This window comes from Meriones unguiculatus, chromosome 21 (assembly GCF_030254825.1).
Source record: "Meriones unguiculatus strain TT.TT164.6M chromosome 21, Bangor_MerUng_6.1, whole genome shotgun sequence".
Taxonomy (NCBI): Eukaryota; Metazoa; Chordata; class Mammalia; order Rodentia; family Muridae; genus Meriones; species Meriones unguiculatus.
Window position 1 is genome coordinate 37,146,505 of NC_083368.1, and position 26,585 is coordinate 37,173,089.

Below are 26,585 nucleotides of genomic sequence, written 5' to 3' on the forward strand. Positions count from 1 at the left end.
ATTCTAGGGCAGCCAAGACCACATACAGAGATTCTGTCTCAACAAAACAAAACAAACCAAAACCAAGAGTTGGTGAAGGTAGTAGTTTGAATGAGAATAGTCCCTGTAGGCTCAAACGTTTGGAAGCTTGGTCCCTAATTGGTGGATCTGTTTGGGGAAGGATTAGGAGGCGTGGCCTTGTTTAAGACGTGTCACTGGGGGTGGTCTTTGAAATTTCCAAAGGTCCAGCCTTTCCCAGTTAGTTCTCTCTCCCCACCTCTGCCTGCCTCCAATTTGTGGATAAGATGTAAGCTCTCAACAACCGCTCCAGCAACGTGCCTGCCTATGTCCACACTTCCTAATGTGAAGGTCATGGACTCAACCCTAACCTTAACCCTCACCCTCTGAAACTATAAGCAAGCCCCCAATTAAATGTTTTATTTTATAACCTGTCTTGGACATGGTGTCTCTTCACAGCACTAGAATAGTAACAAAGACAGTGACGCTAACACCCCCATGAGATGTTGACAATTTATAATTGGAGCTTGAACACCAGAATATGGGAAGAAAAGAGAGGGAAGAGACACAGGAGCAAGAAAAGAAGGGTGTCTTCACAAGCTTCTTGTTTAATCTTACCAGACCCACACATAGTCGCTTCAGACACTGTGATTCCAATAAAACAGAAGGGCTGCGAAGACTGGTCTGAGAAAGAAGTCCTGCTCTCCCAGCACATAGAAGAGGTGGCTCCTTTAGATTAATGCCTACAGAGAAGCCTTCACTCCTCGGTCCTTCCCCTCTTGAGATGTCTCAATTTAAAATCAAGAGCTAGAGTGTAATGGCTTAATCAGCATTGTCCAGGGGCTGACTAAAAGGTGAAGCACAGCTAAGCCCAGATCTTCCAAAGCCCAGTTCCACAAAAGGTCCAAGCAAACCCTCATGAGCACAATACACTGCTTTTATTGCTGACACAGAGAGAAAATTCACCCTTTCCAGACTCCAGAGCATATTAGTGTCATTTGGTTATATTGATTTTCCATTCCTGGACAGTAGTTTGGCTTGGTATATCTGTGGCCTGGCATGAAAATCTACACGCTATTAAGTTCCTGGGAGACTCTGGCATTCTGTGTGAAGAGACCATCCCATGGGGAAGGCTGGACAGTCTCTATGAAGGTGACATTCTAGGCGTATCACCTGAGCCCAAATATCACAAGACTCTAAACTGATCTTCCACCATGTGGTATGATCATGTGCAGGGGTGGACACTGAGATGGACCAAAAAAAAAAAAAAAAAAAAGAAAAAAAAAAGCCCTCTGTTTGTAAAATCTATTAAGACTGTGGCTATGTAGCTCCATCACCCTTAATTAAAGACCCTGGGCTCCATGACCTACAATGCAAAGGGAAGTAAGAGAGGGAGGAAGATGAAAAAGAAGAGGGAGGAAGGAGGAAAGAAAGAAGATGATACTGCAGCACTTAAAGAAGAATATTCAAGGGCTGGGAGATGACTCGGTTGGTAAAGGGCTTGTTGTGCACGCATGAGGACCTGAGTTCAGATTCCCAGCCTTCATATCAAAACCAGGCACAGTGGCACATGACTAATCCCAGTACTGCACTGCCGAACCGAGGAGATCCAGGTTCAGTGAGAATCTGTCTCAAAGAAGAGCAGTTTAATAAAATATCCAAATCTACTTCGCACCTCCAGACTCACCCACATATATGCGCATCCCCTCCCCCAACCCATACTTACACCACAAAGAGGAACAGGGACAGAGAAAAAGGAGGGGGTGTCAATACCAAAAAACAATGCTGTGGAGAAAGAACAGAGATGAGTATCGTGAAAACATATAAACATATTCAATGAAACCATTTCCCCCCCTCTGTTTGGCAGAATCATCTTTGTAAGTCCTAAGCCCCTATGCATGAGACTGCGGTTCAGTGTGCCTGAGGAAAAGACTGGAATCTGTGCTTTTCACTGTCTCTTAGCTGTATCTTCCGCAGCCAATGATCAGTGAGCATTTGGACAGTACACTTAAATAGTGAGTTTTAAAGTTTATGTCTCAGTTTTTGAAAATCCTATGAAGAAGTGTGGATGCCTCACATCAGATGCAAGTGGGTTATCTCCCCCACCCTCGGGTGTTCATGACTATCAGGTAGCATCCTCTTGTCATGAGACAGAAACACTGGTAATATTAATAGTGCTCATTTTATCAAATGCTTTAATAAGTGGCCAATATCCACAACACAGAGTGCAGATTTTTCTCTGTGCCATGATAATGTCAGATGTTAGCTCAAGACCCAAGATGTGGCTGATATTTTCGTGTTGTTGTTACAACTAAGATTTTAAGCATCCTCAAATAAAGAGCATGATGAGGTTAATTCACTTGACCAGGCCCACATGGAAGATGCGGATAGGAAACAAATTGTTCCCTTCTCCAAATCATAGCTCTCATGAATCTGACATGTCTACCATGAGATTTGAAAACAGAAGAATAACAGTAATAGTGACATGAGCGCTTTCCATGTTCACTCCAATGTATCTGTTAAGTCCTCTACACAGAGTATCTCATATCATCTTTACCAAAACTGTTGGGTGCTGATTCCCCCACTTTACATCAGTGGAAATGGAACTAGAGAATGTTTAAGTAATTTTTCCAAAGACACACAACTAGTTGTTGATGAAACCAGAATTTGAACAGAGATGTTTAGCACTAAACCACTCAGAGATCCAAACCATGATGCCTACAGAGACTAGGGAAATAAAAACACAAGCTCCCACCCCCACCCTACCCCCAAATTGTTTCTTTGTATACAAAATACCTCTGCCCATCTCCTATTTATCTACAGCAAAGATAGCTGCCAATGAAATCTCACTGTATAGTTCACACTTGCCTGAACTTTCCTCTCTCGACCAGGCTGGTTCCAAACTCACAATCCTCTGGCTCTGCTTCCTGAGTACTTAGATCATAGAGGTCTAGAGTGGCACCCAACCTATAATCTTTCTTAGCACAAAGCAGAAAGGGATGATAAATAGAAAATAACACTTCATTTCACTATTGGAGATGCTGAAGGACATAGAAGCTGTGGAAAGTTGTAAAGGCCACCCAATCAAAATGGGCTGCCACAACTGAACTACTGCCTCTGCTTTAAAAGGCATGGGAGGCAGCATCATTACATTTTCTGAGAAGAAGCCAATAAAACAAGAGTTTGTTACAATGTTTCAATTTGCCTTTTTAAAAGATAACAAAGAGTTGTACAGATCGAATTTGGAATGCAACACTCACTACCTCCGCCCATTCTCTGTGACCAAGATATAGGACCTGCAGAGAAAGATGAGTCTGGAATGGGAAGGGGTGTGGCAGGACTTGAGAATTCTTTTACGGGCCAGAGAGAGCCAACAGCCTTGTTGTTTTGTTTTGTTGAAGAAGGAAAATGGATCAGATCACAAGGTATCTCTGGCAATGCTGTGAAGGCAAAATAGCTAGAAAAGATGGCTGGAGGAGTGATATCAAATGAGCAGGAGGCAGCTGCTGCTGTGAGCCTCAGCCTGAGACTACAGGGACAGCCATAACAGAATGAAATGGTCAACTAACTAATGGCTGAGATTCCCCAAACATGAAGGATTTGCACAAATACATGCTCTCTCTCTCTCTCTCTCTCTCTCTCTCTCTCTCTCTCTTTCTCCCTCTCTTTCTCATAGCCAGAATATCACTTTATTTTAAAAAGATACACTGTTATCTTGAGAGAAAAGTTAACAAAAGTGAGCAAGAAAGCTAGGAAAGGGTGGGGGAGGTTACAGGACAAAATGTGTGTGGCGCTTGTCTTGGCATATAGAAAGGAAAGAAAATGTTCTTGGCTAGGGAGGAGACAGCTTTAAAACTGTCTCCTAGAAAAACAAATGTGAATGAGAGGAATTAAAAGAACACATATAAGGAGGAGGTCAGGTATTAAGAAATTAAGAAGAAATGTGGGAAGTCAACAGGGGAAAAAATAATCAAGCAATGAACAGTAAAGTCTCCCAAAGTCAGATTCAATGCAGAGAGAAACCAGCAAAGGCATTTTTAAAACATGTTGTCATGAAGACACCACGGAGATTGCTTTAGCAGAGGCAGAACTCAAGAACACAGACCACAGTGGAGATATTTAGAACGAACAGAACTAAGGGAGCCAAAATATAGGAAAGGATTTTGGTTACTGGAGGCCAATGGGGAAAGATGAGTCTTGGAGATGTCAGAGAGGAAAATATGACAGGATTCTGGAATACCCTCAAAGTGAAAAATAAAGCTTATTCTGTAGAAAAGAAATACAAGTCCTCTCCCCACAAGTGCTTGAGGAGCAGCCCTGAGGAGAGCCAAAGATAACACCAAAACTGCATTCCAAGCGCATGAGGAAGAGGCTGCAGTTACCAGAAAGCCCCAAAGGGAAGGAAGAGAAGATTGCAGTCTTCACCAGGCTTCCTTTTCATTGGCTATAACATCACCCAAAATGGAATCAAGTTTCAACAGAACCGACTTTTGCAGGGATAATCTTTCGATGGTCCACAGAATTCTGGGAGGGTTGGAGCAGGCAAGAAGAGAGAAGAAAAAGGGAGGGGTGTTCACTATCCACATGGGCCACAGAGAATAAGGACCACCACCAAAAGTAACAGAACATCCTATCTAAAAGCATCAAGCCGGACGTTGGAAGGGAACAAAATACAAGGAGGTTGGAAGAGGCCAAAATATTGAAGGCAGCAGGGACTAGCACTGACCACTGAGCTCTGTGCTCCCTCGCATTCCCTCCACTGTTTCCCAGCTACAGTCCACAATGAAGTCACTTCGTTTTCCTGAAACAAAAACTGTGGTGCCCGTGTAAGACTTACTGAGAGTGACACAGAGCCAAGGCTTCACTGAATTTACATACATCTGTACTTTGTTTGTCTTAAGACCATCTTACTGTATTGTCCACTTCTGAGCTCCAGTGATCCTCTGGCCTCAGACTTCAGAATCCTGTCATGTGAAGCCTGGCTTCTAACTTGTACATTATCCACAAAACAGACTTTTTGGATTCTGGTCCTGCCTTATACCTGAATGACTACACAAAGCTTGCTAACACAGACTCTCCAAGTATGTCAGCTGAATGATCTTTCTTTCTCTCTCTCTTCCATCCTTTCTTCTTTCTTTCTTTCTTTCTTTCTTTTTTTCTTTCTTTCTTTATGTCTTCTCCAAGACAGTGTTTCTCTGTGTAGCCCTGGCTGTCCTAGAACTAGCTCTGTAGACCAGGCTGGCCTCGAATTCACAGAGATTCAACTGCCTCTGCCTCCAAAGTGCTGGGATTAAAGGCATGCACCACTATGTCCGGCTATGAATGATCTTTCTAACAGTCACATTTCATTCTAGTACCACCTTTACTCAAATCCTCTCAGTAAACTCCCTTGAATCTTAGGTAGAGGTCAAACTGCTTAGCTCACCCTTCAAAGTTCTTCAGAACCTGGCCTTGCCCACTTGTTCACCAAACCTCATCTCAGGTTCTCCTTGCAGGTGGCAATGACTGGAGGTATATTTAAGCCCCCGGAATGCACCTATTTATTCTCCTCTCCAGGTCTTTGTATATTTTGCCCTCGTGTATGCTACACTCTTCTCCTGACCTCTGATCTTGCTTTTATGCAACCTAGGCAAATGCTGTTCTCTTCTTTCACAAAACATTCTTTGCTGCAATTATCTCTGTCTATTCTAAGGATTCCAAACTCTTTCCACCATGAGGCTCATGAGAAAAGATCCTGTCTTTACCTTGGCTGTCTTTGAACTCACTGTACCTACCATGTGTCTTGACAGGTCAAAAGACATTTATTTTGAAGTGGATGAATAAATTTGATAGAGTGGGGATATCAGTGGTTACTAAGTCAAATTCTCAAAAACCTGCCCTTAACATTTTTTTTTTTTTAAAAAAACAAGGTCTCCTTGTGTAATCCCATATTGACCTTTGATTTATGATCCTCCTGCCTCAGCCTTCCAAGTGCTGAGTGAGGTGTACTGTGCCACAACATCCACGTTCCAAAGCCTCTATTTTTGTATATTTACTTTGTTGTGTATTCAGATCCCGGCATTAGTGTACACCTTTAATTCCAACACTGGGGAGGCAAAGGCCAGGGGATTTTTGTGCCTCCGAGACAAGCCTGGTCTTCAGATCTAGTCCTAGGACATCCAAGTCTACACAGAGAAACCCTGTCTCAAAAACAACAACAACCAAACATGTGGCGTTTGCCTGCATGTGTGCCTGCGTGAGTGCCTCATGCCCTCAGATACCAAGCAAAGACATCAGATCCTCTGGGACTGGATTTACAGACAGCTGTGAGCTGCCACGTGAGTACTGGAATTGAAGGCTGGGTCCTCCGGAAGACCAACCAAAGGTTTTAAACGGGGAGACATCTCTCCTGCCTCCCAAGTCCCTATCTTGACAACTGTAATTTACCTTCCATTGCCAAGGATTCTTTTCTTAGATATTTCAAAAAACTCACTAACATGTTATAAAGCATGTTCTCTGTGTGCCTCCTGTGGTCTGAATTACCCATAATTCCAGAAGGAAAACTAGGTTTTTGCCATAGTGTAGATGAGGGATCTTCATGTTTGCCACCTTGCCACAATCCACAGTCTCTTTAAAAATTTTAGGATGAGCTCAAGAATCTTTGATAGCCTGTGAAACATTTGGAAATTATTATCTTGCCATTCAATTCACTAGACTCTACAAGACCTCAAAGGCCTTAGTAATTGAGACTGAATTTTGTTTATTATCATCCCAGAGTATAGCATAATAGCTGGCATATAAGAACAGGCTTAGTGGGGTGACATGGTGCTCAGCACTCAGGAGGAAGAGGCAGGTCGATCTCTGTGAGTTTGAGACAAGCCTGATCTACAAATCAGGTTCCAGGACAGCGAGGACTACACAGAGAAATCCTGTCTCAAAAAACCAAATGAAAAACAAAACAAAACTAACCAACCAAACAACTCCCCCCCCAAAACAAAAACAAAAAAAAGTAAAATAAAAAAAGAATGGGATTAAATTATATGAATGAGTGAACCTATTAACAATCAAAGCAAACCAAGTCTTGGATTAAGCTTTAGAATCTACTTGGGCACTGTGGCACAGGCAGAATAATCACATCACTCCAGAAGCAGAGGTAGGTGGATCTCTGAGTTCAAGGCCAGCCTGGTCTACAAAGCCAGTTCCAGAACAGCCAGAGCTGTTACACAGAGAAACCCTGCCTCAAAAAACAAGCAAAACAAAATGAAAGCTTTAGAAACTGGGTCAGAGCCTCAGAAGGGATCTCCATCATCACACAGACAGATGATCCAGTGACACAGTCCCTTTAGAAACACACACACACACACACACACACACACACACACCAGATGACAGAGTCTATAAGATAGAGTCAGTGCAAAGAGAAGCAAGGTAGAATTTACATAGCATCAGACCAGTTTTTCTCCCCTGTCCTACAGTCTGCATACTGTGTGTGACTAGGTGGCTTTATATAGAGACTGGAATGGCTTCATCTGGCTCTACAGTCCCTACTTGTTCATTGACGCAACCGTAGACTGTATTTATCAAAAGATAAATAGGCAGATGAAGTATCAACCTTACACATTCAGGATCTATTAAGAAAACTCTTCAGTGGCATATTACTTCAGGTATATGTCAATAGCAGCAATGAATAAATGTCCAGCTGAAACAAAGGTATTTGGCTAGTACCTATACCTTTCAAAATTAGAACCAAAAACCAACAGAAGTACCTAAACGGCATCTTTTCACACACACAAACACTTTGCAATTTACCTGCTGCCAACTTGTTAGTTATTTAAATAAACATTATTCCTGCCACATGCTTTAGTACCAAATAGTACCTTGCAGTCAGTTTAAAAACCTTTATCGAAGTTGGAGTACAGTATTATTTTGACACTAGACAGTCCTTTGCTTTTGTGTGGAATCACTGTGTTGCCTGAACAGCGTATGATTTCGCTTTTGTGCAGACAATCAGCAGGTCATTAGTGTACCATACAAATCGTCCTGGACTCAGGATGGAACCCTGGGGGACTGAAGCCATAATAGACTGGAGAGCAGATACAGTGTTGCTGACAGTTACCTCTGATGGCAGTTAAAAGGTATGATTGCAACCACATGACAGCTTAATATAACAGATCCCTGAGCTGTTCACATGGCAAATTCTGATTAATGGTGTCAATAATCATTGTGAATTTTTAAGTACTTTGAGGCATGCCATTTCATCCTACCACTGGAGCATAAAACTACACAGTTATTTGTTAAATAAATGTTTTATCATTATTTCTCTACCATTGGTTTTACATATTGGTGGACATGAGTTTTCAGAAACAGGAGGTGAGAGCTTTGCTGAATATTTAGAAGACTCAGGATAAGAAAATGAGTATGAGTTATACTGAAAGTCTATATATGAACTGGAATTTTCCATCTGTACATACACACATGAGAACATACATACACACACACACACACACACACACACACACACAGAAACAAGGGGGTCTATTTCACTCTGTCCACATCTGGTAATGATGTGGGCATAATGAAAAGATTTCAAATTCCCTCCAGAAAGCCCTTAGGCTACAAGCATCCTACATCTAATAAACCCATCTTAGATAGATCTCCCATATGGCAAAGCCCTGTTTTGCTTTACTCCAACAAATTGGTCCATGGATTCCTCTCACAGCTGTTGCTACTATTGTTTGTGATAGATTGAATCCTGGCAAAGCTCCAGAGGCCAATGTGTAACAGATTTAGGATATCCTATCACTGAGCTGTGTGCTTAGGGAGTGATGTCACCTGTGAGGGAGCCTGGACACCCCGGAAACATAAGGGCAGGACACATAAGAACCACTCAAGGAATGAAGCCAGAGGACAAAGAAATCTAATCACAATTACCAGGACATTTAGTATTAGAAGAAAAATTGAAGTTGGTTTCCAAGCCTGATTTTTTTTTTTTTTTTCTGGAGAATTTCCCCTCCGTTATTCTCCATCTCAGGTTGGTTTGACATGAAAAACATTGGTATCCCTATACTAGTACTGAAAAGAGAGAAAGGGCTCTGGGAATGGAGGACCATGATGCAGGGGTACCAAGCTAGAAGGCTTTCCAAAGCAGTGTTTCCTGCGGCCACAGTTAGAAAGTTTACCAGACACACGATATGAACACGACCAATCTTTGAAAGGAAAGCATGCTTTTCTTAATTATGACTTCAGTTCATTGGATTTGTGTATTTGGAGACTTTTCTCCTTAATTTATAACTTCCATACATAACAATAATTACTTTTTATTTTCCTATGATATGTCTAGAATTAGTATCTCTTGTCAATACACTAAATGAAGCAAGTAAGTTTAACTAAAGTAATGTTTCAAAAGTAAAGCCTGTTTAATAGGAAACCTAAAACGACTTTACAGAGATCACCAAGAAATGTATCTGGAATTAAAAATTAGCAATATTCAAAATACTAGTCATTACCAATATCTGGATATAATCTAAATTCTTCAGATTTGTCTGCCTGAGTACTATCAGCAGAGTTCCACAATGCTGAGTTGACCAACGTTATCATTAGACTTTCCGAGGTTTTCTTCTGTACAAGTTTCCTTATCCTTTTTTATGTGCCCTTCCCATTTCCCTTCCAACCTCCAACAAGTATTTTATAAAATTTAGAAGAAAAGGCTCTTCTTGCTCTGCACTGATCTGAGCTTCCTGTTTGTGATTCAGAGGCTAGCTCTTCCTTATTTTCTCTTCTTTCCATAGTCTTTTCTTTATAGTTTTACTTTATAGTTTATAGTTTCTTTATAGTTTATAATTTTCCCTCCTTTATTTCCTTCTGGGCTACACCCGCCCAGGTGTTGATTTCAAAGTTCTCATTTTCTATGCTTTAAGGAAAAAGAGGATGGTTTTTAAAACATAGGATAGGATCAGGAGAGCAAGAGATCATGAAAAGATAACTTTCAAGATCCTCCACCCATGACTCTCAGTCTATGACTTCTCTTTCCCTGAGAGCCAGAAATGGTTGCACGTTCAAGAAAGTTTAAAATGAAAAGGACAGTGGAGGAGAGAAGCTGCTAGAGGGAAGACCTCTTGGAATTCTTCCCTTCTTTCCCCACAACTGATCTCCAGTAGCCCTTGTTCTCCTGGAGGTTTTGAAGGCATTCAAAACTTTTAAAATACATAGAATGGATAAAATGATATGAAGTAAAATCTCACTTACATAACCAAAACCAAAACAACAACAACAACAAGACATACCCAGACACAGACACTTCCCCAGGGCCTCTTCACTCATTGCTCAAGTGTTTTCCATTGTACCCCACCCACTCTTCCAGTCTTCCAGGCCAACACATACCACCAGGCTCACCTCACACCTGAAGTTCTTGTTGAGCCAGAAGCGCACTGGAAGTTTGGAGGCAGGGCCAGGAACGCAGCAAGGCCTCAGGCAGTAGGCACAACCACTATCTCTGCAGTGCAGGAAGCCCATGCCTTCTCCAGCCACCCCTGGAAAGCTAGGTAGGAGGGGCAGCTGGGAAGGCCACAGGCACCTTGGGTTGGCTCCAGGCAAATCTAACTCATCTTCCACCGTGCTCTAGTCTAGGCCACATCTTTAGAAGGTGCCAGAATGTCCTAATTAGAAATCCCAACTTCCAGTTAAACCAGAACCTGGACATTCAGAGGAGGAAGCAGGAATGTGACCAGCCAGGTGTGGGGACATTGCTGCCACAGTTCTTGTCACGGCTTCTGAGCATGATCCAAGCCATCTGAGAGTGTTTGTTGAAGAAACACTCAGAAATTCTGTTTAAAAAGAAAATCTTCTGTTCTAGTCTTTGATATGAACAATCAATAATGACTGTCATTTGTTGTACGTTTCCTACACATGGGCTGCCCTCTGTGTAATAGGTCACTTAATCCTAACAACTACCCAATGCAGCAGGGACTATAATTATCTCTCCTTTACATACTATACAACTGAAACTTGGAAGGCTAAAATATCTTCATTCCAGCTACTGGAAAGACAGATGAAGAATTGTAAAGCAGATAAAGCTGACCCTTCAAATGTCTGATCAAATTGTACAGAAAACCAAAACTCTACACCTTTGAAAATATTCTTCCTGGATAGGACTTTAAGGATCTCTGACCTTGTTTGGTTAAGAAGAAGAATTGAGTAGCAGAAGGACACGTACTTTTACCTCTGTGTGTCAAGGCGCCTGAGGCCAGAAGCAGATGGAAGAAATCAGATAAGCAAGTGGCAGAGATAATCCACTTTCAAAACGGAATTGCACCACACCACCCCCCCACCCACCCCCACCCCCCTTATGTGAATGTGCATTCTTGGCTCAGTCTCTCCTCAGAGCTGACTTTTCTCAGGGCTAGATTATCTCCTTTCTCTTCCAGGGGCAACCAAAACATGGAAGGGGAGGGGGCGATGCAAGATGAGTCAGCAAGTAAAACCTCTTCCTGTGTTATCCTGGTGACCTTGGTTTGATCTCCACCACCCACCTAAGGGTAGAAAGACTTTGACCCATACGTGCATACCATGGGACACCTGCACACATCACTAAAGTAAACGCATACCCTAATAAAATAAATAAATAAATAAGTGTTGTTGGTCTTTTTTTTTTTTTTTTTAAAGAAAGATATCCACCATGACTTCAGTCATAGCTCCAAAAAGATAAATACTTATGTAGCATGTGCTAACATCACCAACCCAGTTAGGAATTTTTCCAGGCATTGTTTTTTGATAGATACGAAGCTGAGCCAAGGAGAAGAGTAAATAAAGTACCAAGAAAGTTCTGTTGTAAAGAATACAATTGGTGTAATCCTGAGGACAGAATCAACAGTACCTTTCAGTCCAATTGGGTCCCAGATCTTAAAGTAAGAACACTCCTAATTTTACAGCAATAATAAACGTAATTTATAATTTAGCATAAATATATATAAATAGCATATCAGTAAAGACAGTTTTCTTCTTCCATAGAGACCTTAAGAATTGTCATGTTGCTGACTTTGGGGCATTAGGACTAGAAGATTCTAGTTAACTCAAATCGTTATCCTATGTCTCCTCCCAGCACCCAGGAGCCTTCTTCTTGCAGTTGCCAAAGGAGTTTCCATTTCTAGTGAGCCAAGTGTAACAGCAGCATGGAGAGTCACTTTCACAGAATGAGGACCCTGCATTTTTGGTCTGAAATTCCAAACTGTTAGTGAGAGGCTGTGCCTGCCCAGAAGAAACTTACAGTCTCGTGTCCTGTGCAGTCTTTAAGACCCACCTGACTCACCTCAAAGCAAACAGCCCGAGGGAATGATACACGGAAGGATAGGTTCTGAGAAGAGGGTTACAAAGTGTCTAAGACAAAGCACATGTGGGTAAGATGTCAGACAAAAAGTGAGAATGACTAACCAAGACAAAAACGTGGCTCTGAGTTCTAAGCTGTGTGGTGGGGGAGCTCAGTGGGAGGAAAATAAACTCTTGCTAAAAATTCAGCCTGTGTCACCTATGTTCCAAGTCACTGCCAAATTCACACACACACACACACACACAAAAAAAAAAAAAAAAAAAAAAAAAAACGTTGTCAAGATTGGTACATGTTTTGTAAAGCATCTAGCACCATCTCATGCCAGCTTACAGTTTGGGGTGGAAACCATACAAAATGTAGTGGTTTTATAGGGTTTGAACCTGAAAGAAAGCAGAATGTGGTGGTTTGAGCTGTGTTTTTCTTGGAGTTCTTTTTTTAGGTATTCAGGCATAAAAATTCAGAGACAAGCTTGGGAGGTCCAACCTGAAACAATAAAACATTTTCACACTATACTTTCAGTAACCACATGGGGTAGGCCGCCAAGGGAGGCTACACAAGCTTCTTTGAGTGTCTTCAGCAGGGTTCTGAGGTGAACCAGGTAGGCTATAGTTATGTGACAAAAAACTGATGTTGAGGTAAGAAGGTTGTCTTTTTCTGAACCACTTGTCTACGAGAGGAAGAGAAAGTACAGAGGGCTTTGGGCATGTTGTTGTGTTAATAATAAAACTCACTAATGAACGCTTCTTTGCAGAAATGTCCTGGTCAGCCTGCTGAGAGCAACTCCATAGCTTGAATGTGAAGTGAGAGTGAGCCCCATGTAGAGTGTGTGTTTCTATTTCATATCTGTTATTAAACCTGCGTCAACTCATTCATGGAAAGCTATAGAGTAGATATAAATAGGAAGTGTCACAAAAGAGGTGACAGAAATGGAAAATCCACAGGCGGGGCAAACTTCCCATTTTTCTGACTATTTGTCATTTTTTTCCACATATTGTATGTGTTTTTATTTTCTTTTTATAGTTTTCATATATGTGTTTTATATTTACATCATGCCCCGTCTTCCTCTATAGCCACTCCCATTTACCCTCCATTCCCTTTACAATCCATAGCCTCCTTTTGTAATTTTTTATATTAATTACATTTTATTCACTTTGCATCTCAGCTGCAGTACTTGTCATTCTTAATCTTAGGATCCCAGACCCCAGTTCAAAAGAGGATTGCTGTCTCATCAACCCTTCCTTTCTTGGACCACCTTGCGTGGAGTAGAAAACTGAAATGCCTCTGTGGAGGGCTAGCTGTCTGGGGTAGCAAGCAGGATGACTCTTTGAGGACTTAAGAGTGCCTCAGCTGAAAGCAAGAAAAGAGACAGCATGGCTCTCCCCAAGCTTGTTTTGCAGCTTTCTTTGAGGCTCATACTTTGGTTATACAAGCAAATCAAATATCTGCTTCATTCAGTCTAAGGATACCTAGATTTCTTCATTGACCATGCCAAAGTGTACTTTCTCACAAGGAAACAAAATTTCTTCCTCTTTTATAATTTTGTGTTAATTTCTTTTCTTCTTGGAGGAACATTATAAGCATTCCTTATAATTTACATGACCAGAACAGGAAGAATAATCCTTTTTACCACCAAATGCAAATATTTGTAAGTTATTGTGAAAGCGTTGATGTGGACCTTACGCCTTGAACACACTTAATAATCCAAGATGGGGAATTGGATTATCTGTTCCTTGGGTGGAAGAAAGAGAGTTTACAATCTAATTAAATTAGCCTCGCAGGGGGTGATTAATCTTCTTAGGAAAACAAACTGCTTTCAAACACTTCAGTAACCACTGTTTCTGACGATTAATGAAATAATTACCAAGAGGTCTGGCCTACATATGAAGAAAACCGGTTAAGAACCTCAGACGAAGAGCCTTTGTCCCTGGCTAGCAGAAATGTGTCCTGAACTATAGATAACAACATTCCATACTTTTGGTTTTGTTTTGCATTGCTTTGATTTGATTTTGAGACAAGGTCTCACAATGAAACCCAAGCCAGCCAGCCTGGAGTCTGCCCAGGACACTGGCAAACATTTGGCAACCCTCCTGTCTCCAGGACCATCATGCCCGCCTGTGTTCTACAACCTGCACATACAACATGTTTTATCCTGGTCCGTCCTCAATTAAGCCTTCCATAATGATGACACTTTCTTATATTTCTGCTTGAGTTATTCAAACTCAAGGAGCCAACGAGGGAAGATTAAATAATTGTCTTTTGAAATGTTTATGTTGACCCATACCTGTAATCCCCACATTTGGGAAGAGGAACAAGATTTCAAATTTTTAGTCAGTCTAGGGAACACAGGGAGTTCCCCTGCAGCCTGTGCTATGAGACTGGGGGTTGGGAGTGGGTGTGGGGGAGCTCTTCTTTTACAAATACAGAGGACTTGCATTCAAGGCTATGGTTTAGTCGGATTTGTTGGGAGCCCACTTGGCCAGGGCCTTATAAAGCTGAAAAGTAACTCCATGCCATCATCATCACGCATCTGAGCCATACGCCTGAGAAGTCCTCAGGTAACCGGCTTGTCCACAGTTAAAATGGGAAATTTTCCAAAAATACTTTGTTCTGAAAATACCAATTCACTACAGGGCCACCAACAAAAAAACTCTTTTGCAAAGTTACTTATGGGAATAATGTGTTCCATTTACTGCTCTCCCTGAAGAGCTGATGGCATTTTCTATGTAGAGGAAATTAAATTTAGAAGAATCCACGGAGTTACAACTGATTTATAAATATATGCAAAGCAGAAAGTGAAAGGCTGAGTGTTTCACAGTGTTTACTACTCATCAGACTCAGTTGTAAGCTCTACAAAAGATAAATGTTGTAATTTATATTCCGGGGAAGGAGACAAAGAAAGCAATAATTACAACGAAACCTGTAAAACGCTATAAAAGAAGCAAGCAATGGGTACTAGACACGCTAGAGAGCAAGGACTTAATGTTTAAGTATCAGAAGATTTTTTTCAGGGCTGATGTCTCTTGAGCTGAGTTGGAGAGGTGATAAGTTAGACAAGGGGACAGTGAAATGCAGAGCTTTCCCAGAGCAGGGGGAGGAGGGGACAGAATGTGGGAGGAGACACCTTGGTAAAAACCCCATGGGGGTGGGGTGCTGGAGAGATGGCACAGAGGTTAAGAGCACTGGCTTAAGGTCCTGAGTTCAATTCCCAGTAACCACATGGTGGCTCATAGCCATCTAGTGACCTCTTCTTGCCTGCAGTCACACATGCAGGCAGAATGCTATATAAATAATAAAAGAAAGAGTTGAAAAAAATAAAAAACTATCTGATGTTGCTGTCAAGCATTATGTTGTACTCTCTGAACATTCCCTTTCCACACCGTACCTCACTAAGAACTTTCCAGGCTTTTCTCTTGTCTAACTTCACAGCCCACAGTGTGGGTTGGCTCTATTATCAGTCTCAGTATCCCAATTTTTCCAAAAGGAAACTGTGGCTCAAGGAAGGAGCACAACTTGGTTAGTGTTATGGAGCAGTCAGGCTCCAGAGTCCATACTGCTCAGAACACTCTACTCCCACTGATTCTAGAACACGGGGCTGGTTCCCTCTCCCCTGGAGGCAACAGGAAGCCACTGAGAAATTCATGTGACTCTCCTAAAAGTAAACATTTAGAGGTTTTTGGTTTTTAGAGAAATGACTTCTACTCCTTGGCATTTTTTTTTTTTTTAATTCTTTGGATCAATACTTGATTACCACTAGCTAAATTTGATTCCCACTTTTGGAATCAAGGTGATGGATTTAAGAGAACACTTTCCGGGACTGGAGAGATGACTTAATGGTTAAGAGCATTTACTGCTCTTGCAAAGGACCCAGGTTCAGTTTTTAGCTTCTACACCACAGCTCACTACGATCTATAACTCCAGTTTCAGGGAACACAAAGGGCATGGTACTAGGGAGACATGATGGCCAGGGTACCAGGAAGGTACATGGTACATGCACATACATACATTCAAACAAACAAACAAACAAACAAAAACTCATACACATAAGATTAAAAATGAATACATATACTGAAAGTAAGGGAGTGGGGGCACAGAGAGGCCATTATCCACATGACTCACAACTCCCAAGTCAGAGAACAGAAATAGTGATGTGATTTCCAGGAAAGTGAACTATCTTGTGTCTCTGATACACAATACAAAATCCAACATGGTTCCCACACCACACATATATAGTGGACTCCGTTATTATAGCTATTCTCACAAGGCAGAATCAGATTCCTAAACCTTGACATCTTCAGTTCAGAATTATTCAGCAATGTTTGCTTCATAATTGATGGTTTTTAAAGGGCAAGATTTGCTTAGAACCATGTAAAAGGCAGAAGGGTGGAACTACACTGATCTAAAATGATTGAAAATTCTAGAAAATTACTACTTTCTGCAAGCTGTATAAACTTTAATTAAAAAGACAAGGAGGTCTATTCTTTCTTCTCACATACATGTGACTCTTGGGATCCTGGTAGACAGACAGAGAGAGCAGATTGAAAACATTGCCATCTCTAAGGAAACTCTCAATGTAATTAAGGTGGAATGTTTATTACCATGTTTAATGACCAACAAGTAACCAACATTTGTTGCTTTCTCATAGAGAAAGTCTTAACTTCAAGTTTTGTGTGCATTCAAGTTATAAAGTGAACTCAGAGCTATGCTAAGCCATAGTTAAGACAGTGACCCAGTCAGGTCAGAGAAACAAGATATCCTCAGCTAAACACCCACCCGAACAAGCATGTCTATGGTACTTGAGGCAACGCTTTTGTCTCTGTGTTTAAACAAAATGTCTCCAAGATCTTATAGAGGAATATCTTCATTGTGTCCACTGCCAAGTTCTCTAGAACCAAATTTAGAAGACTGCATCCATTAAAGAGAAGAGACTAAGATAAGAGCAAATACTGAATCTGGATATATCTTCAACTATTCATGAGACACAGGAGGGCCACAAGAAAAGTCTCCACTTAAGTAACCACGAGTGCTGTTCTTTTCTTTTCACCCTCTTCCTCCCTGATTTCCCTCTTTCTACTTTAGACTGCCTTCCAAGTTTTGTTCCCAAACCAGTGGGCAAAGCCATTTCAAAAGAGCATATTTGATTCACAGCAATTTAATGTACTTTGTCCTGCTTGTAAAAGGGTTCAGGTAGCTTGGGTGTTAGTGATTTGGGCTGTCGTCAAGACTGGCCCATTTTAGTTAGATGAAAAGCAACTTAATAATGAGGATTTTCAGCAAAATCTCATTTTTTTTTAAACAGACCCAAATATCTGCATGTGTCCCTTCCATGGGGCAAAGTCCAAAGAAAGGTTGTGGTAGTTACAGTGGCACAAGCAGCCTCTTGCAATATAATGCTGAAGTGATGACAGAAAATTAGGAAATGGGAGGCAGGATATGTAGATCGCACAACTGCTAATGATTATGTACACATCACTTGAGTGTGTATGTAGCTAAGCTATATTTAACTGATAAACTCTGTGTGATTGTGTGTATTGGATGAATGAGCTAGGTTGAAACATGCTGTAAAAATTTACCTGTATGTGTACATATAAAGCACAGTGAAATACAGTATTGTGTATCTAAATATCAGATAATATAAAACACCACTGTAGTTGTTTGTTTAGGGACATATTTGGATTGAATGAATTTTGTAACAATCATTTCTTTCAAAGTCACACACACAAACACACAGATAATCACACTTTTTGGTTTTATAGAATCTATTTTTTTTTGGCAGTTCCTTTATCACATCTGTCATCTCCTAAGCATTGCTTAGCCAAAGCATTCAAGACTTGAAATTTGAAATTGTCAATATAGTCTCCTAATCTTTAAGTCTTAAATTATCTAAGAAGATTAGCTACCATTATTCTGTGCTTACAGGATGTAGGGGTTAAAAAACAAAGAAAGAAAATACAAACTCTTCCTTTTCAGGCAGTAAATTCTTGTGTAGGTTGAGGGATGTGTGTTAGGAGCACGCATTTATGTAAATAACCAGGAAGACATGGTTATTCCTGGTTCACCAACTCTACTCTCTACATCTGCAGAGCAAAAAGTGGCTCCATCCAGACTCTATTGCCCTGGTTTTACATCTCAAGTCAGTCATAGTCGTACTTTCTAGTTTGTCAAACTGGGATAGATGGTCTAAATCCAAGCAAGCTATCAGGAAGGAAGGAAGGAAGAAAGGAAGGAGGAAAGGAAGGAAGGAAGGAAGGAAGGAAGGAAGGAAGGAAGGAAGGAAGAAAGGAAGGAGGAAAGGAAGGAAGGAAGGAAGGAAGGAAGGAAGGATGGAAGGAAGGGAAGGAGGGAGGGAGGAAGGGAGAGAGGGAGGGGGAGGGAGGAAGAGAGAGGGGGCAGAGGGAGAAAGGGAGGGAGGGAGGGAGGAAGGAAAAGAAAGAAAAATAAGTAGGGCTCATTTTTCCAACCGTGTCTGGGTGGTGACCTGATTCTGCTATGACCTCCCTTCTGAGATGAAAGCAGGATTGGTGGGACTCTTTGCTGTTTGCAGGGCACAGGAGAGTTAGACAGTAAGTACAATAAGTGAGGTGGGTTAATGGAATAAGGGTTATCAGATTGTGAAAAGATTTTTGGAATTTGGGAGGAAAATGCGGAATCTAAAGTACCTTTTCAATACAGTTGGTTTTTTCTTTTCCTTTTTTTTTTTGGAGGGGGGGGTGGGGCAATTCTTTTGGCTAGTGGAAGAAGCTGGCCCTGAATGTCATCATCCTCATAGTCTCCGTAATGACCTTGTAGGTCATTTGGAATGTTTTTGCCACTGCTAGGACACATGAAAAGGAAAGAGAACCCTGCTGCATGTTTTCACAGGGAAGCACTTTCACGTTGCTACAACCAGGCATTTACAAGAAGAATTTAAAAGGGGAGAAAATCTCTTAAAATATCAAAATGTTGAGCTTTTGTGTTCCCGCCCCATGGGACATTCCTGGATACTGGAACCCCTAAAGGGTGAGTGGTTCTGCAGCCTTTCAGAATTGCTTGTTCTTTTGTTGAAGAAAAAAAAGGCAAGTCCATATTCCTGGGATCTCAGAAGGTGAAGAAAAATTTTCATTTGTAATGCTTAGCTTAGGAACCCCTTAGGGGTGGGGGAGGGGAGCGCTTCCCTCCTCCAAACTTGGCTGATTTTAGTTGCATTACCTGGAAAAGAGCTCCACAGTGTAGCTCAAACAAGCGGTTATAAGTGGACTCCATAACTCCCTGCAGAAAAGGATCTCAGGAATGGCGTGTGAGGGGTGGGGTGGGGGTTTGGGGGGTGTCTTTAAACCTAGGCAGTGATCCCAAGGTCTCTGCTACAGAGTTCCAGTGCTCAACTTCTCCGCAGCTCTGCTGGCCTAGCTGCACCAAGACACTCACATAACAAGAGGTGCCAAAGCCTATAGTCCACCCCACCTGTGGAACCCTGCCTCCTCCAGGCTCCCCTACCTTAGCCATCCAGGATCTGACCTTCCCTTCAACAACTTTCTACCTCCGTCCAGATGGAGACTGCACACCAAAAACATATTGATATTGTTTCTTAATATCAGCTGGCTCCCTAGCCATAGCCTAGAAAGTATCTTGAAAGGAAGATACCCCAGAATTGACTGGAAATGAGGTCTTGGGGCAGCCCTACAAGGGGATAAGCCCTAAAGGACAGGTAAGGCCTGGGTACTCTAGAAAGAAGTTTCAGCTCCAATTGAATGAACCTTCCTGAGGATTCCGCAGGGGCTCCAAAACTGAGTCAGTGTCTTTTCAGTGTAACAGATGCAGGGGTAGGGAAAGGGGCCCCAAGTTTTGAAGCATCCTTGCCAATGCCTTGAGTTCGAAGGACCCAGATTCCCTCTGCAAGCCCCAAGTTAGTCTCTAGAGGAGAAATTCCCTTTCGAAAAACCTTTTGCATTCTCTCAGGTGGGAAAACTCCTCCCAAGTGGGGTTCTTCATTCTGAATACAATCCTCAGGCCCTGAATTTGGTAGAGGCACTACCCAAACCTAAACACTCTCTGCTCACCTCCAGTCGATTTCCCCTACAATAAAAAGCAAGCACATTCGAGTTCCTAGTTTTATTTGGCTTTACTTGACAGCGTTCTCATTATTATGCTAATATTTTTAAAAGGGAATTTCTTTTAGCTGAACTTGAATTGTTCCGAGGTCTGTAACTAGACATCACAGCTGCCTGGAACGCCCTACTGGAAAAGCTCAAAACGTCATTATCACCTTTCTTCCCCTTTGTGCAGCCCTGGTTTGCCCAACTTTGCCCTGTCACTGAAACAGCTGTGTGCCCCAAAACACAGTAGTCCAAGAAACAGAACCTGCCCGTATTTTTTTTTATGAGAAGATCTGAAATGTGGGGGGGGGGGTTGTTTCTTAATATCAGCTGGCTCTCAAATGTGATTAGTTGTTGCATTTTAAAGGCCTTTATATTGCTGGGATTTTTTTTTTAACCTCCTATATATTACACCAGTTAAAATTCAATGGAAGCTATCTAATCACTGAAACACGTTGAGGCTTCCTCCTGGGGGAGTGGGAGGAGACAGAGAAGACAGTGTGGAAGGGAGGGAAAGAGAAGCTGAGGGTTGTGTTTCTTACATTTTCACTTTTTTAAATGTCACTTTTTGATGGTGATTCCTTGAGTGTCAGTATGTGATCTTTTGAAACTAGCGAAGTATCCAAATGTTAAAGTAGGGAAGTGCAGGCTTCAGCCTCTTTGTCACATCTTTTACAGGCACAGTAGAACGATTTTTTTTTAAAAAAAAAAAAGCAATTCTTTCAACTTGTAGTTTCCAATTTAGAAAAAGACTGAAGAAAGAGGTATCTCAAAATTTACCTAAAAAACACACAACAGGGTGACTTTTATTTGTTTAACTTTGTTTAGGTAGGAAAACCCTAAAAATAGATAAGACCAAGACCCCTCCCCCCAAAAAAAAGAAAATCACACACAGCATTCTGAAATACATAATATGGCAGAGAGGGCTCTAATTTTTTTTTTCTCATCTAACACCATTCATAGATGTGTAACTAGAGAAAGGTCCACGTGCATAACAAGGAATGTTGCTTGCAAATTATATTCCACTGAAATACTACTGGGTTTACCTGGCATTGTACTTGAAGTTGTGTAAAGATAGGTATGTATATATATAAACTTCTTATACTTCGTATAGATTTAGACACCCTTCTTTTTAAATGTTTATGGAGTTAGTCACTTAAAGAGTATCAAAATAAATCTTGCTTTGGCTTTCATGATCTCCTCCTAAACACTGATGAACAAAACTCTTTTTATGGGAAATGAAGAACCTCCCATTTAAAGGAGAGAATGGAAAGGGGAACTCGATTTATTCTCATTTGTTTATCGCTAGACTTTCCCCCCACTCTGCAAATTCATTTGAATAGCTTTCAAGCCGGAAAATGGAAACGCGGCTCCTGCCCTCTATTTCAGCGGCGCGGCAGCGTCCTGGCAACAGCGCAATTTTCTATCATCAAGGATAAATGGCATCGAACAGAACATTCTGATAAAAAAAAAAAGGAAGAAAAAAAAAAGAAAGAAAGAAAGAAAAGAAGCTTCAGCCAAGGAGTCCATGATTGCTGGCCTTCCTGTCTGTCATCCCTTTACAAAATCCTCTCGCAAACCTGAGCGGCATGCTGTCAGAGCTAATAGCGTCTGCTGACGGGGGTGGAGGGGGCGCACAGTCTTCCCTGTACAAAGTTCCCATTTATTAAATCGAGTGCTTATTTTAAAATTGCAAATATCTTTGTTTGCTTCGGTGAAAATTAAAACCAAGATGTAGGAAGTTACATGATGCAACAATTATTCGTGTCATATCAGAGAATCAAATCCCTATCTCGCCCTTCTGGTGAAGGTTGAGTCGGGGGTGGGGGGTGGGGGTGGGGCGGGGGTGGGGAGGGATCCAGGGGGCAGAAGGTTTCTGGTAGAAAAACACAAACCCGTTGGCTCTGCAGGTAAAGCCAGAGTCATTGACCGCCGGGGGAGCGCTACCTGTGTCTACCTGGAAGAGCTAACTGAAAAGGCCGTCCAGGCCCCGACGCCCGCCCGTGTGCCAGCTCCGTAAAAAGCCCCAAGAGTTCCTGCGGGGGCAGGGGGGAACTTCACACGCCCTGGTGGCTGTTTCTCGCCTAGAGGTGTACCATCCGGGGAAAGGCCTTCCCTTACTCCAGCCGAGGGATCTCCGAAGTCTCTGTGCCCACCCTGATGAGTGGCATTCCTTAAGTCCTGTATCAAGGGGCCAGGGACAGTGGGGACTAAGAGCATCGCCCATGCACCCACAGGAACGGCTGACTCCAGGAAGGCTTCTCAGCAGCTCCATGCCCTTGCCTACAGGTGTAGGGAGGTGATGTGTGTGTGTGTGTGTGTGTGTGTGTGTGAGAGAGAGAGAGAGAGAGAGAGAGAGAGAGAGAGAGAGAGAGATGAAGAAGGGGCCTACAACTAACAGGAACCTAGGTTTTTGTAACCTTTAAATCCTATCAAAGGAAAAGGAGTGGTGGAAAAGTGTACATAGGACCCTAAAATTTGGGGAGCTTATGAAGAAGTTAGCGCACTGACCCATGAGGACGCAGCAGGAGGGGTAGGGCCTAGGGGTGAGTGAGTAGCCCTCGAGGCTGTAAGAACTGTAGAAGCAGGTGATGGTTGGGGAGCCTTTGTTTAACAGGAAACCTAATCAGTGCCCGTTCGGAAGTTTTGGTCGCAGCTACTAGACGGAAGTGGGTACCAGAGGGCTACACCGCGCATGCCTTAGATTTGCATGCAAAGGTAACCCAACTCACGTGCAGCCCCAGCGCTGCCACCAATAGGATCTCGCTCTTCCCGAGCCTGGGGTCACATTGACACCTCATTTTCCCCACAATAGGTCTTTAAAACCCACTTTAAAAAAATCAAAAGAGTGTTTTAGTATTGATCCTCACCTAGATAGGTGAAGGTGTCTGTAGGAGACATATTTTAGAACTATAAATACGTTTACCACAAACAAGGGTTAACGTATTCAGAATCTGAGGAAAAGCTAAAGGTAAAAGAGAAGAGGCATTTTTAAGAACCTGACCAAAAAGCCTGGGGTCGCTTCTGTCTTCCTTCTCTGGAGCTTAGGAGGCTGATGTGAAGAAGAAGAAAAAAATCACATCTCCTTAATCGACCCCATGCGCCCCACAAAAACAGAAACATAACCTGTACGTGCCTGTCTTAGAAAAGTAGTCCCAAACCCCACACTTTCCCCAACCCTATCCCAAGCCACACATGGTTACCAGGGCGATAGGAAGCTGGAACACCTGTGTTCCATTTCTCACCTTTGCCCAGACACCAAAGAGGTCTGTGGGCTGAGACCCATATGTTAGCTTTCACATCTGTGAAATGGGGATAATTATAGAAAGGCAGAGGGGAGCAGAAAGGTGGATAAGTGGCCTGATTTCCACCCTGTCTGGGCTTCTCCTGACTGCTTCCATGCTGGGAATGAGAAGGTCTATTCCTGGGGCTGTGAAACATTACTACCCACCCCTTTGGGACACCAAAGCCGCTGCCTGTCCTGGCTGTAGACCTTGCTGGCCATTGAGAGCCTCCTTCCTCGTCCTCTGCCCATCATATTGCCCTTCCAGGATGTGCTGCCTAAATTGGGCCTCCAACGCCTCTTTAAGGGGATTCGTACCCCACGACAGAAAAACTGCTTGTTCTTAAGCTGCAACAAAACAGGTGGCGATTCTTACACGCAGCTTCGCCTTCCTGTGTAACTCTCAAGTTCCAACATAGGATTAAGTTGCAGATGAACATGGCCAGACACACAGGATCATATGCTCAGCTCACACAGCGTGATGCTTAAGAATGATACCAGAAGCGCCTCTGTCTTTCCACCCTCACTTAAGCCCAATCCTTTTATAAAAAGAAAAGAAAAGGAAAATGTGATTACAACCCTTCAAAATATGAGGCATAAAAAGGTGACTTCTAGGTTTTACCTGTTCATAGAAAACCACTATTATTTGGTAGCTAGCCACTACTAGGTCAGCATATAGCCTATATCATTCAAAACATCCTGTGCTCTCAAACAGTGCACACACCTGATTTACAACATACAAAGTGTGAACTCAGCAATCTGAATTGTGGGTATTAATTTCATAGCACACCAACTAGGAGACTTTCTTACCCCAATGTGAATATATACTGTTAGAAAAATTATAAGACTCCCCAACCTCATCCTCTCTGGTTTGAGAATTTGGATGAGTTTTCAAAACCAAGTTCTTATTTGCCCTTTTATACTAGGATTGATCAATAAGGATGTTATAAAAACTTTCCTTTAGAGGATTAAAAAAAGTGTTAAGGAAGTCATTTTTTTTTATAATTAATATACCAATACCTTCAGAATTTTAAAGTTATTTGTGGAACTGGTTATTGTTCCTCACTAAATATTCAGAAATGCTTTCTTGTAACTTCTGTCAACCACTTCTTTCACAATTGTGCTTTCTGGTTGCCTTTGCAATATAGTAAGCTTTCTTAGTAAATAACCAGACAATAAAACCAGAATGCTAACTTCAACCAAATAAGGTTAGGACTGAACTGAAGGCCTGGGGTGTGTACTATACCCCTAGCCTAAAATAGTCCTTGGACACTTTGTATTTGGGGTGTTCTTCTTTTAAAAGACTTACATTTGTCCTTTAAGAAATAGGAAAATAATGGTGTGTTTGAAATGAAATATGAGGGAAGAAAAAGAGCCTATCATCCAATCAATTATTTTATTGCTACCAATTGAAGCACAGCCCTTCTTTCCCAGTGCTGTGCATGGCTGGGATAAATGAAGAGGTTTCCCTGGTATTTCAAGGATAATTAAACCAACACAAGTCGAAAATCCACAGCATGGCCCCTTTCTAAGGTAGGTTTTTACTTCAGTGGGCTAGGCATCTGGTGAGATGTGTGGTTCCATATGAGAACCAGAAAATCCAGCATCACCACAGCTTCATTCTCTGAAACTTCGATTTCCTGGGACCCCCCCCCCTTCTAATCTACGGAGGCCTACAAAGTCTCTTTGAGTCCTATTTGTGGACCCCAAGTACCTACAGGTTCTTTCCTACCCATAGTGATTTATAAGAGAGCTAGGAGAGAGGTGGGGAGGAGGAAGGAGAAATGGGAAGAGGGGAAGGAGTTTTCCTTCCCCCATGAGGGGCGAACCCACCCTGATTTGATCAATTTCTGAGGACTGTGGAGGAAGGGCAATTACTTAAAAATGCAGTGCGGCTCAGAGCTTCTTCCATGAGGACTCCTAGGGCTATGCCCAGGAATCAGCTAGACAAACCACCACACCTCAGGTTTTGGGTCATCAGGAATGGAGTACTCTGGGAGATTCCTTTTCTTTTCTCTAGTACTGGTCAGTACAACCAGGAAGAAAGGGAGCCTCTCAGAAGCCTTCCCTCTCCGGGAAGGGAACTGCACTCGCTGGGAATCTGGTGTGCCTAGGGTCCCCTCTGACCTTCCCTCTGGAATTCTTCCCTAAGGACTTTAAAGGCTCAAAGGCGCTCTCTTTCTCTCTCTCTCTCTCTCTCTCTCTCTCTCTCTCTCTCTCTCTCTCTCTCTCTCTCTGTGTGTGTGTGTGTGTGTCCCCTGTCTCCCTGCTATTCTGTCTAGTCCCCAGGGGAGCAGCTGAAGCTGGAGTTGACACATAGGTGCTCTTTTCTCTCCATTATGGACTCTGGAGTCCACGAGGCCTTGGGCAGGTAACCAGCCCAGCAGCGCATTGTTCGCTGGCCCGCGTTTTCAAACAGCTTGAATTACAGACTATATCTTGAATATGAATTAGCCTTCCGTGCTGGTGTGACTTTGCTTTGAAACTCAACTTGTCAAAGTATGGTTCTAATTAAAAGTCTTCCGGCCTGGAAAGATTACATGTTTTGTAAAATATATCCTACCATGAAATTTACTTCCACGATCTGAAATTAGGTTCCTTGTAAATGTTTTTACAAAAAGGAAGAAAGAAATAGGAGGGGAAGGGCGTGTGTGAGAATGGTGCAGTTTATACGCTCTGGGTTTCTTTAAGATGTCCAGCCAGCGGACCTCGGCACCCTGACAGGTAGCCTGCCTGGACTGTCAGGAGTGAGGACAAGGCCTCTAGCTCAGCACCACCTAGTAACCCGAAGCCGCCCTGGCAGGTGCGGCCCACGCAGCGTTAGCGGTTGGAGACAATTCAGCAGACAGACAAGTTAATCCCGCACTGATTTGTTTGGGATCCATCCGCTGGAGGCCGGTTACCCCCCTAGGCTTCTGTGGGCTGCAGACACCTG

The 26,585-nt window shown here is 42.4% G+C and overlaps 1 long non-coding RNA gene across 2 annotated transcripts in view; it reads right to left on the reverse strand.

Annotated features, from left to right (window-relative positions):
- Window positions 1-26,585, reverse strand: part of LOC132649757 (uncharacterized) — a 60,758-nt gene that overhangs the window by 18,744 nt on the left and 15,429 nt on the right. The gene's annotated exons all lie outside the window — the stretch shown is intronic.